This window comes from Oncorhynchus mykiss, chromosome 27 (genome assembly GCF_057628025.1).
Source record: "Oncorhynchus mykiss isolate SJ-2025 chromosome 27, ASM5762802v1, whole genome shotgun sequence".
Taxonomy (NCBI): Eukaryota; Metazoa; Chordata; class Actinopteri; order Salmoniformes; family Salmonidae; genus Oncorhynchus; species Oncorhynchus mykiss.
Window position 1 is genome coordinate 23,328,690 of NC_143048.1, and position 14,686 is coordinate 23,343,375.

The following is a 14,686-nucleotide window of genomic DNA, read 5'->3' on the forward strand; positions in this document are numbered from 1 at the left end:
GACTGTATTGGTAGTCACATTGCATTTCTACATCTAAAATATCACAATGTATAGGAACAAAAACATAAACGCATGCAACATCATTACCAATTACATGCATGTTTATACTTTTGATAGTTTAGAAATAAGCTTGAAGACATTCTTAAAAAGCTATGCTGTGGGGGAATATTTTGTTATAACACTGACCTTGTAGGCATCAGATTACAAGCACCAGCTGACATTCTTCTGTTGTGCAACTGAATTAATACACAGGTTAATGCATATCAGTTTTATACTTCATAGAGATGGTAATGGTCCATTCTACGTCATTAGTCACACACAATCAGATCATATGACATGAGAGAGCTGTGACCGGGGGCCGATGGGCCCCTGTAGCCTAGGGATCAACATATCTATAGTCCATGATTGCAGACATGGACTGCGTCCCAGGTGGCACCATATTTCTCACGTACTGTAGTGATCTACTGTCAAAAGTAGTGCACTATATAGGGTGCTGTTTGGTATGCAGACATGGACCATTTGGCCCGGAGTGTTTTGAGTATTGATTACCATGCAGATTAACTAGAGTGACTCAGTCAGCTGAAGGATGGTGGGACAGAGGGGGGATTGGTGGGGTTCTGCAAGCTTTCTATTTATTAACACTGTCATACTGACGTCAAGTCAACAACCGAGATGTGTAAGTGCACTGGCGCTGGCCTTGACACTTATGACCATAGGCTGTGATTCAGCTTCAAGAGTTTTAGTGGTGCTGATGGAGTTGTCTTGCCCAACTCTGGCCAGAGCTCCTGTTCTGTCTGATGCCTCTAGCCAGAGCTCCTGTTCTGTCTGGGGCCTCTGGCCAGAGCTCCTGTTCCGTCTGACCTAGAGAATGTGTTATGTCAGTCGCACTGGGAGTATATCAATTGCACACTCCTCACCTCCTTTTCAAAACCCATTGTATGAGAAAGCCATAGATCCCGCCCAGGACACGAGGAGTCTACAATTGAGATTCTTCCACTGACATAGATCAAATGGCCAAGTTTTTGTTACAAGAACCGTAAACACCTCCATAAATTATCAACTGTAAGTACCTCCATTAATGCTCACCTTCTTTTCGATAGCTTTGCACATTTGTTCCTAATTGGGCATATTGACAGTCACCGCTGGCCAAATCGATTTTCTAATCAAAAGCTAAGACTCTCAACGATCAGACGGAAGTGATACATTGCCAAATAAGAACGGGAACAGTAGGACATCAGCATGCGTCTGTTGTCTAAGAGTCTGAGTCTAGTTGTTATTTTTCAAGAATTAAGTAGCCTGCTTATTGTCTTATTAGCCTATATTTCCTATATCAATATTCAGGAGTCAGGTAGAAGGTTTACCACCTCTTGTTTCAAGACACTGTGGCAAGTGAGTACCGGTCTTTCAGCACCACGTACAAATGGTTCACTCTAGTAGGTTACCTCAGTCCGAGAAGCCTATTTTCCTTACAGGGCAGACTCGTTTCTTTCTCTGGAAGACATTGAATGACAATGAATGTTTTAGTAGCAAGAGGCTAGGTAACTAATTTCAGCACCGTGGACAGCTACGATCAAATCGCATTTTCGGTGGAGCAGAGACTTTGTTCTTCTGAGTAGCCTACAATGTAATTCCATTCGTACCCCGTGTGGATAGAATCCAGCAACGAGGAGAATACTATAATCAGCAGAGAGAATAGTTTTTCAACCCAAAGTCATTCCGTGCAGTTCTACAGGAGTTACAGTACCTCCTCGAGGAGATTTCAAAGGACACGCCAGGCGCTGGCGCTCCCTCTCACCCCTCCCTCATCTCCCTCGCTCTGCTCAAGCTGAGCAGGGGGAGTTGAGCTCGCACTCCTGTTGATGAACCTATGTACGCCTCGTGCTGTCTCTTTAAAGTCTTCTGATTGGAAGTTGTCTCCGTGTACGCAGGAATGACGCAGAATTGACTTCACCCCGAGAACGCGTCACGATACCATTTCAACACGAAAAAAAATTGCTGGCGAAGAAATGAAGTGATAGACGGGTATAATGACATAGGATGATGCACTCAGTGATATTCTGATGTGATTCTATCGTGTTGATATGTAAAATAGCCTAGTAGTTTACATCTACTGTATTGGCTACAGGTTTCCATGATTGGCCTGTTGATCAATAGCAATTTTGATAGAAATATTAATTCTCCTGTTTAGCCTACTTAACCTTTTTAACAGACCGAAGTGGTAGCCTACTCTGAATATTGGGAATGGATGTCAGGATTTCAAACAGAAAGCCTTAACTCGGTGGTACCCAAAAACAGAAACGCATCAACTGGTATTTGATTTGCTATCTGCGCTCGGTCTGGGATGCTGACTGGCTGGTTAACACGCAGGACATTCGCCTCTTTTTATCAACTGTCACTGCACATGTGTGCCAAAGTGACTCACACTGCAGTAACGTTTACTTTCTCTGTATCTACCGTAGTTTTACGACAACGCTCGGATGAAGAAATAAAGTACTTTTGCTTGTAAATTACAGTCTTCTCGATTTAAACACGCGTGAATTGTTTACATGTTTGTGTTATTGTTTAACACGTGGTTGACAAACTTTTAACTGTGACAGTAAATATACAATATTATGCAAACAATAAACACTGGAAAATATAAACCACTTACCCATCTTGTGTAGAAACCGAGCCCATTCTACTGAAAACGATGCTTCTCTTTATGATCGTAGCTTACCATTTGAAATGTAAGTGCATATGTATGGCATCATAACTATGAATATCAGAAGATCACATAATAATAATCGGTAACAGCTTCTCTGATTTATCCACATACATTGCCCCTTCACATCATGGGTAGCCTACCCGTGAAATTCAGTGGGCTCTCCCAGCGTTCGGTTTTTATAGACAAGCTATAGTACTAGTGATGAGGATGGGAGGGGGTACTCATTCATCGAAAAGCATCACCTACATGGATTATGTATGTGGACTCCTACGTCACTGAGGAAATGTAGTCAACGGGAGGATGCTTTAGGGTTCCGTTAGGGGAAGAGGAGGGAGAAAGGGATGAAGGGAGAAAGGGATGAAGGAAGGAGGGAGAAAGGGATGAAGGGAGAAGGGGGTGTAGTAAGGACCTTCATTTGCACTTTTTGAAAGGCAGTGATGAACACCATGAGGCAAGGGCGAAATTGTGGTGTAGATATTGGGGGAGACAATGGGTCGGGTGTCCTCCCAATATATATATATATAGAATTAAATGATTTTTTTCCTGCTATTCTACATAGTTTGACATGACTTATTATGCCTCAGGTGTGGGGTATTTTGAGGGGTATATGGAGGGGTATTTTAAAAACAGTGTAAGTGGAAGGAGGATGAGCTGGCCAATCAGTGGTCTACTCACATGAATGTTTATTTTGACCGGTTTACACCCACACCAGTGGCGACCCTCATGTTTTTAGCCTCACATTTCTTGCACAAAATCAATAAATCATGTATTTATTTATTTTTGTGGGGGGGGCTTGCCTGACAAGGTTCCGCTGATAGCCAGGTGTAGCGGTGGTAAGATGTTGGGACTGCTGTTGGGACAGCATTATGGAGGCCCTAACAGTTTGTGGTAACCGCTTGTCACCGTTATAGTGCAATTAATGTATTGTTTAGTGTTGTGTAGTGGCTTTGCTGGCATGCATCCCACTTATTAATTTTTTTGCCCCACCAAGATGTACATGCTAAAATCGTCACTGACCCACACCATTCTGTTGTTGGGTTACGCCCACACCATTCTGTTGTTGGGTTACGCCTACACCATTCTGTTGTTGGGTTACGCCCACACCATTCTGTTGTTGGGTTACATCCACACCATTCTGTTGTTGGGTTAAGCCCACACCATTCTGTTGTTGGGTTACGCCTACACCATTCTGTTGTTGGGTTACGCCCACAGCATTCTGTTGTTGGGTTACATCCACACCATTCTGTTGTTGGGTTAAGCCCACACCATTCTGTTGTTGGGTTACGCCCACACCATTCTGTTGTTAGGTTACATCCACACCATTCTGTTGTTGGGTTAAGCCCACACCATTCTGTTGTTGGGTTACGCCCACACCATTCTGTTGTTGGGTTATATCCACACCATTCTGTTGTTGGGTTAAGCCCACACCATTCTGTTGTTGGGTTACGCCCACACCATTCTGTTGTTGGGTTACGCCCACACCATTCTGTTGTTGGGTTACGCCCACACCATTCTGTTGTTGGGTTATATCCACACCATTCTGTTGTTGGGTTACGCCCACACCATTCTGTTGTTGGGTTACGCCCACACCATTCTGTTGTTGGGTTACGCCCACACCATTCAGTTGTTGGGTTACGCCCACACCATTATGTTGTTGGGTTACGCCCACACCATTCTGTTGTTGGATTACGCCCACACCATTCTGTTGTTGGGTTACACCCACACCATTATGTTGTTGGGTTAAACCCACACCATTATGTTGTTGGGTTACACCCACACCATTCTGTTGTTGGATTACGCCCACACCATTCTGTTGTTGGGTTACGCCCACACCATTCTGTTGTTGGGTTACGCCCACACCATTCTGTTGTTGGGTTACGCCCACACCATTCTGTTGTTGGGTTACGCCCACACCATTCTGTTGTTGGGTTACGCCCACACCATTCTGTTGTTGGGTTACGCCCACACCATTCCAACATAGAAAAGCTGCTTTTTAACATACTTAATTACCATTTTTTTTAAATACAATAATTAAAGGTCATATTTAATAGAAATCTGGAAACATTGAACAGATACTTTAAAGGTCGACTTTGGGCAAAAACGCAAAAATAATTACTTTAAACTGTATAACTGATCAATACACCATCATACCAGGTAAGTTAATGCTTTTAAAAATGGAGGAATTAGATATTTGGCTAATGAAGTGCCATTTCTTACTGAACTCTACAGCTTCCGCCCAAAAACAAATCCTGTGAAATAACGTCAACACATACTGGAAGAGTTACTGGCTAGCTACAAGTGGCTAGCTTAGCTAACGACCTCGCTACATCGGTTGTGGTGCACATGACCAGAATGACACATCGATGAACAACCAAAGGCACATCCCATTTCTGCTTGACATGTCCCCCCATCTCCCGTGGCCTTTCGCCTATGCTATGAGGTAGTGTTGTTGTTTCGTCAGCAAGCCGTTATTAATTAGACACAAAATTCTGTGATATTAGGAAGTCATCATGTTTAATTTACAGTTCAAATATCTAACAACAAGCATCAATGCTGTGTTATTGTAGCAACAACTGAAGCATAACATTAATAAGTGGGAGTGTCTGTATGAAGAATTAACAATAAACAGTATGAACATTGTTTTCCTGGTCATTTTAACATAAACCAATCGTCATTGGATTCCCATTGAATGTTTTTTAATCCAGGCTATTCAACCGTCATAGATGTTACATGTACCCCTGATGGGTAAGGTGACTATGTGATAATGAACAGTGTCTGTAACCTGAGCCGTAAATCTAACTAGCACCATCCTCTCCAATCACCAGACACTCGATAGAGGGATAAAACATCTCCTATTCTCATCACAGCTCTCAGAAACCATTGATGCATCCCAAATGGCACCCTATTTCCTATATAGCGCACAACTTTTGATCCGGACATAGGGCTCTGTTCAAAATTAGTGCACTGTGTATTTATGACACTGCCCTGTTCTCCTCTAGATCACAGCTCAGAGAAATAATGGATTACTCAGAAGAGATATCCCCCATGTGGGATCCTTGATAATCCCTCTGGCTCTTACCCATTTGTGATGCTGGTAGCCTACTTGTTATGAAGAGGCTGTATTGGTTAACTGAGGCTGTATTTGCAACTGACCAAATCAAGTTCAGTCATAATATTAAATTAGATATTTACTTTAAGATATTTATTCTGGCTTCATTCATTGAAGTACTGTATGCCAAACATTGGCAAATGTGTTTAAGAAATGCAATTTACCGACAGACCAGCCCTCGGAAAAAAAGCAAATACACAGAGATTTACAATGCAAATAGATCTGCATACTATCTACCCTCCCCTACATATGTATTTGGACAATTTAAGTGATGCTTAAATTGTAAATTTGGCTCTATACTCCAGCATTTTGAGTTTGAGATATTGGCGGAAACTATGTTTTGTAAAGAATCTTGTCATTACTTGTGCATGTGATTGTTGATACATATATTGTTCTTGTTATTCATTTATTCATAATGCTGTCAACCAGACTGCCAAGTTTGTATTGTATTCTTCAATTGGTATTCTCTCTCTCTCTCTCTCTCTCTCTCTCTCTCTCTCTCTCTCTCTCTCTCTCTCTCTCTCCTTTTGTCTATTCCTCTCTCTAACAATCACTTTCTCTACCACTCTTTCTACGTATCTAGGCTAATTTGTGTTTTCTTCCTCCTCTGGTTGGCTGCTGATGTGTCTGTAATGAGTTTTAGTGAGAAAGTCTGCAGTGTCTGAGGGGAGAGGATGGAGGAAGGGAACGATGATTCATTAGTAATGAAGGTAGGAAGCAACACAGGGAGGGAGTAAAAGCCCAGGGGATAGAGAGGGGTACAAAATACACGTCTTCTAAAAGTGACAAAGGATGTTAGATAAGTAAGGTTAAGGGCTTGAAAGCACTGGTCAGTGGTTAAGGAAATGATACGTAAAGTTCACCCTCTCTTCTCCTCTTCTCTCTTCAGCCCTGCAGAGATCATATAAGGCCATCTAATATCTAGAGTCACCTCTGGGAAGCTGTAGAAATGTATAGAAGCCATGATTCTGCTTTGTATTCCAGAACAATGTGCTCTACACTTAACCAAAGTGCTTGCTGACGGTTTCAGTCAGAACTGTCACGCCCTGATCTGTTTCACCTGTCCTTGTGCTTGTCTCCACCCATCCAGGTGTCGCCCATCTTCCCCTGGGTACATATACCTGTGTTTTCTGTCTGTCTGTGCCAGTTCGTCTTGTTTGTTGAAGACGTACTGGACCAGCTACGCAACGCCATCTCCTCCCAAGGAGCCACCATTGAAGACGCTCCCTCAGTGTGGCAGACTATGAACCCAGAAGTTACTCCAGCTTCGGCAGGACACCCTCAGTGTGGCAGACTATGAACCCAGAAGTTACTCCAGCTTCGGCAGGACACCCTCAGTGTGGCAAACGTAGAACCCCGAAGTCACTTCAGCTTTGGCAGGACACCCTCAGTGTGGCAGACTATGCGGTAGAGTTCCGCACGCTAGCAGCAGAGGGTACCTGGAACCCGGAAGCGCTGTTCGACACATTCCTGCACGGATTATCGGAGGAAATAAAGGATGAGCTGGCAGCCCGGGAACTACCGAAGGATCTCGACTCACTCATCGCTTTAACCATCCGGATCGATGGACGGCTACGGGAACGTAGGAGGGAGAAGAGGTCTGATTGTGGTCCCAATCGCTCACTCAAGGATCCCACCTGGCATCTGGTGAACTCCGGAAGTCCCCGGCGTCTACGTCTCAGAGAGGATCCGAGCTTACCCAAGTCCCTCCAAGAGTCTCCAGAGACTGCCGATTCACCTCTTCCTGAGCCGATGCAGCTTGGCAGGGCTGGGCTGTCTCCAGCCGAACGAGTACGCAGACTTGAGACCCAGAGTGGTCTGTATTGCGGTACTGCCGGTGATTTTGTGTCTACCTGTCCCTTCAGGAGACCTAGCTCCTTCGTTGGAGTGAGTACACTGGTGGGTCTGAAAGATAATTGTTCTTCTCCCCCTACTACCCCCCTCTCCATGCCACCCTGCTGTGGGGCGACCAGTCCAAGTCTCTCCAGGTGCTCATCGACTCAGGGACGGATGTGATTCTCATGGAGGTTACAATAGCGTCTGAGCTGGGCATCCCCACTCAACCCCTCTCCATTCCCAAGGATTTTAGAGTGCTGGACAGGTGCTGTATAGGCCGGGTCACCCACCAGACCACCCCCGTCAACCTACGAGTGTCGGGGAACCACAGCGAGACGATCCAATTCCTACTGGATGAGTCTCCGCAGGTTCCCGTGGTATTGGAATTCTCTTGGCTCCAGCGACACAATCCATCCATTGACTGGGCTACTGGTGCCATCGGGGGCTGGAGTCCGTCCTGCCATACTCATTGCCTGACGTCAGTTCTGCCTGCCCCGGGACGTCTTCCTGTGGGCTTAGAAATTTCCCCGGACCTCTCCTCCACTATCAGGAATCAAGGTAATACCCAAGTGCAGACTGTGTGAAGTAACACTGTTTATTGTAACCACAGGGGCAGGCAAACGACAGGTCAAGGCAGGCAGGGGTCGATAATCCAGAGTAGAGGCCACAGGATGGCAGGCAGGCTCAGGTTCAGGGACAGGCAGAGTGGTCAGGCAGGCGGGTACAGGGTCAGGACAGGCAGAGTGGTCAGGCAGGTGGGTACAGGGTCAGGACAGGCAGAGTGGCCAGGCAGGCGGGTACAGGGTCAGGGACAGGCAGAGTGGTCAGGCAGACGGGTACAGGGTCAGGACAGGCAGAGTGGTCAGGCAGGCGGGTACAGGGTCAGGACAGGCAGAGTGGTCAGGCACCCGGGTCCAGGGTCAGGACAGGCAGGGGTCAAAACCAAGAGGACGAGAAGAGAGACTGGAAAAAGCAGGGGCCTACTAACACCTCTCTCAGACCATAGTAAAATCACAGTGTATCTGAGAAGAGCAGAACCCAACCTTCATGAAGCATCACGGCCCAATAAATTACATGGTACAAAACAGGCCTATAGATGGAGTGCAAACAGTACAGACATCTTCCAAAAAGCAATTATTAGCCAAAAAATACAATATCTCCTGGACAACTTTTTAGCCTTAACATTCTCCTTCAGCAATGAAGGTATAAATTGGACTGTTTGGAACATAAACTTTATATTTGATAAATTAGCCTCCTTGGCTAACAGATAATGAAAAATGGTTTGATAATGATTGCAAAAATCTAAGAAAGTCATTGAGAAATATATCTAATCAAAAACACAGAGAACCAGACAACAATTATATACGCCTTCAATATGGGTAACACTGAAGCAATACAAACACACCCTAAGAACAAAAAAGGGAACAGCACATTAGAAATCAGCTGGATGGAATTGTGGAATCCATAGAATCAAACCACTTTTGGGAGAATTGGAATAAATTAAACAAACCTCATCATGAGGAATTGGCTATCCAACATGGGGATACGTGGAGAAATCACTTTGCAAACCTCTACAGCAATATAACAAAGAGCCCAGAACAAAAAGATATACAAGACAAATGACAAAGCCTTGAATCAGCTGTCAAAGCCTATCAGAATCCTGTGGATTACAGGAAGAAGAATTACAGAAGAAGAATTATTGGAAAAACTATGCACTCTCCAACCCAAAAAGGCCTGTGGTGCTGATGGTATTTTAAATGAAATTATCAAATATACAGACCACAAATTCAAATTGGCTATAAACAAACTCTTCAACATTATCCTCACTGCAGGTATTTCCCCCGATATTTGGAACCGGGGATTGATCACGCCAATCTATAAAAATGGAGACAAATTTGACCCAAATAATTACAGAGGAATTTGCGTTAACAGCAACTTGGGGAAAATTCTCTGCAGTATTATAAATAGCAGACTATATAATTTCCTTGACGAACACAACGTCCTGAGCAGAAGCCAGATTGGATTTCCCAAAAATGATCGTACAACAGACCACATTTACACCCTCCACACTCTAATTGATAAACAAGTAAACCAAAACAAAGGCTACATCTACTCGTGTTTTGTAGATTTCAAGAAAGCATTTGATTAAATTTGTCACAAAGGTCTTTTTTATAAAGTAATAGAAAGTGGTATTGGAGGGAAAACATATGATTTTATTAAATCAATGTACACTGAAAAGAAATGTGTGGTTAAAATTGGCAACAACCAAACAGACTTCTTCTCTCAGGGACGGGGAGTGAAACAGGGCTGCCCAATAAGTCCAACACTATTTAACATCTACATTAATAAATTAACAACAACCAAACAGACTTCTTCTCTCAGGGACGGGGAGTGAAACAGGGCTGCCCAATAAGTCCAACACTATTTAACATCTACATAAATGACTTGGCAAAAACATTAGAATAATCGGCAGCACCTGGTATCACCCTACACAACACTGAAATCAAGTGTCTGCTGTACGCAGATGACCTGGTGCTGCAGTCTCCCACTAAAGAGGGGTTACAGCAGCACCTAGATCGTCTTCACAGGTTCTGTCAGACCTGGGCTCTGACCGTTAACCTAAAAAACCCAAATATAATGATATTTCAAAAAAGGTCCGGAAATAAGGATGACAAATATAAATTCTATTTGGACACAGTTCTATTAGAACACACCAAAAACTACACATATCTAGGACTAGATATCAGCAACACAGGTAGCTTTCACATAGCTGTGAATGAGCTGAGAGACAAAGCAAGAAGAGCATTCTGTGCCATTAAAAGGAACATCAAAATCGAAATTCCAATTAGAATCTGGCTCAAAAATGTTCAATCAGTTATAGAACCAATTGCTCTATATGGCAGTGAAGTATGGGGTCCAATCTCTAATAATGAATTGACCAAATGGGACAAACACACAATTGAAATACTGCATGCAGAGTTTTGCAAGACTCTTTTGCAAGTGCAAAGAAAAACTCCAAATAACGCATGTAGAGCAGAATTGGGCCAATACCCCCTCCTCATTCGAATAGAAAAAAGAGCCATCAAATTTTACAACCACCTAAAAACAAGTGACCCCAAAACATTCCATCACACAGCTCTACAATGCCAAGAGATGAAAAAAGAGAAGAGTCCCCCAGCCAGCTGGTTCTGAGGCTCAGTTCACCAACCCAAACCAACCCCATAGAGCCTCAGGACAGCACTCAGAAAATCTGTCCCAACCAAATCATCACAAAACAAAAATAAAAATATATCACCTATTGGAAAGACACCACAAAACAGACAGTACATGGTGGCAGACTATCTGATCACTGTGACTGATAGAAAACTGAGGAAAACATTGACTAGGTACAGACTCAGTGAGCACAGTCTGGCTATAGAGACAAACAGACAAACCTGGCTGCCCAGAGAGGACAGGCTGTGCTCACTCTGCTCCAGGGGAGAGGTAGAGACAGAGCTGTATTTCCTATTACACTGTGGCAAATACTCAGACCTAAGATAATATTTCTCTCCCCAAATTATAATTCAATACAAAGATTTTGAAACTATAAAAGATTAAGAAAAAAATAATATTTATTGGGTGAAAAGCCTAAATGTAAAGTTTTGGCAGCCAAATATGGGTCCTGCCACAACCTGAGGGACAGCCAGTGAAAAGTGCGAAGTAATGTTGATAATATTTCCCGTTTTGTTTTGTCTTTCATACCATGTCATGTGTCTTCTCAGTCACGTTGACACTGGTCTACTACCACTGCTTTAATGTATTGTTGTTCTCATGAATATTGTTGTTGTAGTTGTTGTTAATGGTAATCCCATGTCCACTACTACTATTATTATTGCTGTTGGTCCCACCATTTATTTATATATAAATATGTATATATATTATATATATAAATATACATTTGTATTTAATTTTTTATTTTTCGATATGTATACTTTGACAATGTAAGTAATAATGAACTTGCCATGTCAATAAAGTCAATTGAATTGGTAAAGCCACTTTGATGTTCTGGGGTTCTTTCTGTACGTATTGAGCACCCACCCCATCCCTGTGTCATTTTCTTTCCGCATCACTAGTGAATCTTTTTCTTCTCTTTCTCTCTCTCTCCCCCCAGCATGGCTCTGTTCATTCCTCCTTGCTGCAGGTTACATGCACATCATCTGCAGTGGGGGAGACACCACAGGGCTCAGCATTCACCAACAGAGCTCCTGCTGCCCCACCTCCCATCATCCCCACCTCCCCTCATCACCACCTCCCATCATCCCCTCATCACCACCTCCCCTCATCACCACCTCCCATCCCCACCTCCCCTCATCACCACCTCCCATCATCCCCTCATCCCCACCTCCCCTCATCCCCACCTCCCCTCATCACCACCTCCCCTCATCACCACCTCCCCTCATCACCACCCATCCCTACCTCCCCTCATCACCACCTCCCCTCATCACCACCTCCCCTCATCACCACCTCCCCTCATCACCACCCATCCCCACCTCCCCTCATCCCCACCTCCCCTCATCACCACCTCCCCTCATCACCACCCCTCATCACCACCTCCCCTCGTCACCACCTCCCATCCCCACCTCCCCTCATCACCACCTCCCATCATCCCCTCATCCCCACCTCCCCTCATCATCACCTTCCCTCATCACCTCCTCCCATCATCCCCTCATCACCACCTCCCCTCATCACCACCTCCCATCATCCCCTCATTCCCACCTCCCCTCATCACCACCTCCCATCATCCCCTCATCCCCACCTCCCCTCATCCCCACCTCCCCTCATCACCACCTCCCATCCCCACCTCCCCTCATCACCACCTCCCATCATCCCCTCATCCCCACCCCTCATCACCACCTCCCATCCCCTCACTCTCACAGAACAGAACACATCAGTATTCTGCATCGCTTCTCCTCCTCCCATCTCTCTCTCTCTGTCTCTCTATCGCTCTCTCTGTCTCTCTTTCTCTCACTTTATTTCTCTCTCTACCTCTCTCTCTTGCACACACCCATCTTGTAGCCCCTACTCTCATGATGACACACTCCGACACACACACACATACACATCTAATCTCTGGAGCTATAGGCTTTACCTGCATTGGGGGCCTCCCGAGAAGAAGCTATGTATCGGAGGATGCATGGCTCTCGACCTTCGCCTCTCCAGAGTCCGTACGGGAGTTGCAGCAATGAGACAAGACTGTAACTACCGATTGGGGAGAAAAGGGGGTAAAAGTAAAATATATATATATATATTACATTGACCATTGTTCCCCTCTATCTGCAGAGCAGCACAACCCTTCCCAATAATGCAGATATTTCGGGTTTGATGAACTATTTAGCAGTCTTATGGCTTGGTGGTTCCAGATGGTTCCTGATGGTTCCAGACTTGGTGCACCGGTTCCACTTGTCGTGCAGTAGCAGAAAGAACAGACTATGACTTGGGTGGCTGGGGTCTTTTTCGGACCTTCCTCTGACACAGCCTGATATAGAGGTCCTGGATGGCAGGGAGCTCGTCCCCAGTGATGTACTGGGTCGTACACACTACCCTCTGTAGCACCTTGCTTTTGGATGCAGCCAGTCAGGATGCTCTCAATGGTGCAGCTGTAGAACTTTATGAGGATCTGAGGGCCCATGACAAATCCTTTCAGTCTCCTGAGGGGGAAGAGGCATTGTCATGCTCTCTTCACGACTGTGTTGGTGTGTGCTGACCACGATCATTCCTTAATGATGTGGACACCGAGGAACTTGTAGCTCCACTACAGCCCGTTGATGTGGATGGAGGGCATGATCGGCCCTCCGTTTCCTGTGGTCCACGATCAGCTCCTTTGCCTTGCTGACTTTAAGGGAGAGGTTATTATCCTGGCACCACACTGCCAGGTCACTGATCTCCTCCTTATAGGCTGCCTCATCGTCATCGGTGATCAGGCTAACCAACGTTGTGTCGTCAGCAAACTTAATGATAGTGCTGGAGTCGTGCGCAGCCAGGAGATGGAGATGGGGGTGTGAGCAGGTGGTTCTGGGTAGGGGTGATGTTGTGGATGTTTATGTGCATCTATATGTTGTTGTTTGTACGGTACTATCGATACTAATGAGAGAAAATATAAACTATTCATTTATAACCTCCTCTACTTAGCTCCTCTCTGCCTCCCTCTCCTCTCTGTCTCCTCCTTCTCCTCAGCCCCTCTCTGCCCCCCTCTCCTCTCCTCTGCTCCTGTCTGTCTGTCTCCCTCTCCTCAGCTCTTCTTTGCCACCTTCTCCTCTCTTCAGCTACTCTGCCTCCCACTCTTTAGCTCCTATCTGCCTCCCTCTCCTCTATGCCTTCCTCCCTCTCATCAACTCCTCTCTGCCTACCTCTCCATTCCTTTCCTCTCCTGTCCTACCCTCTCCCCTCTCATTTCCTCTCATCTTCCACCTTATCCTCTCCTCCCCTCTCCTATGTGCCTCTCTTCTACCCCCTCTCCTTCCCTACCCCAACCTCCCTTTCCCTTTCCTTCCCTCTCCTCTTTGCCACCCTCTCTACTCCTCAGCTTCTCTCCTCCTCATAGCTACTTTCTCCTCTTTGCCACCCTCTCTACTCCTCAGCTTCTCTCTTCCCCATAGCTCCTCTCTCCTCTCTGCCACCCTCTCCACTCCTCAGCTTCCCTCCTCCTCATAGCTACTTTCTCCTCTTTGCCACCCTCTCCACTCCTCAGCTTCCCTCCTCCCCATAGCTCCTCTCTCCTCTCTGCCACCCTCTCCTCCCCACAGCTTCCCTCTCCTCTCTGCCACCCTCTCCGCTACTCAGCTTCTCTCCTCCCCATAGCTCCTTTCTCCTCTCTGCCACCCTCTCTGCTCCTCAGCTTCTCTCCTCCTCATAGCTCCTCTCTCCTCTCTACCACCCTCTCCACTCCTCAGCTTCTCTCCTCTCCATAGCTCCTCTCTCCTCTCTGCCACCCTCTCTACTCCTCAGCTTCTCTCTTCCCCATAGCTCCTCTCTCCTCTCTGCCACCCTCTCCACTCCTC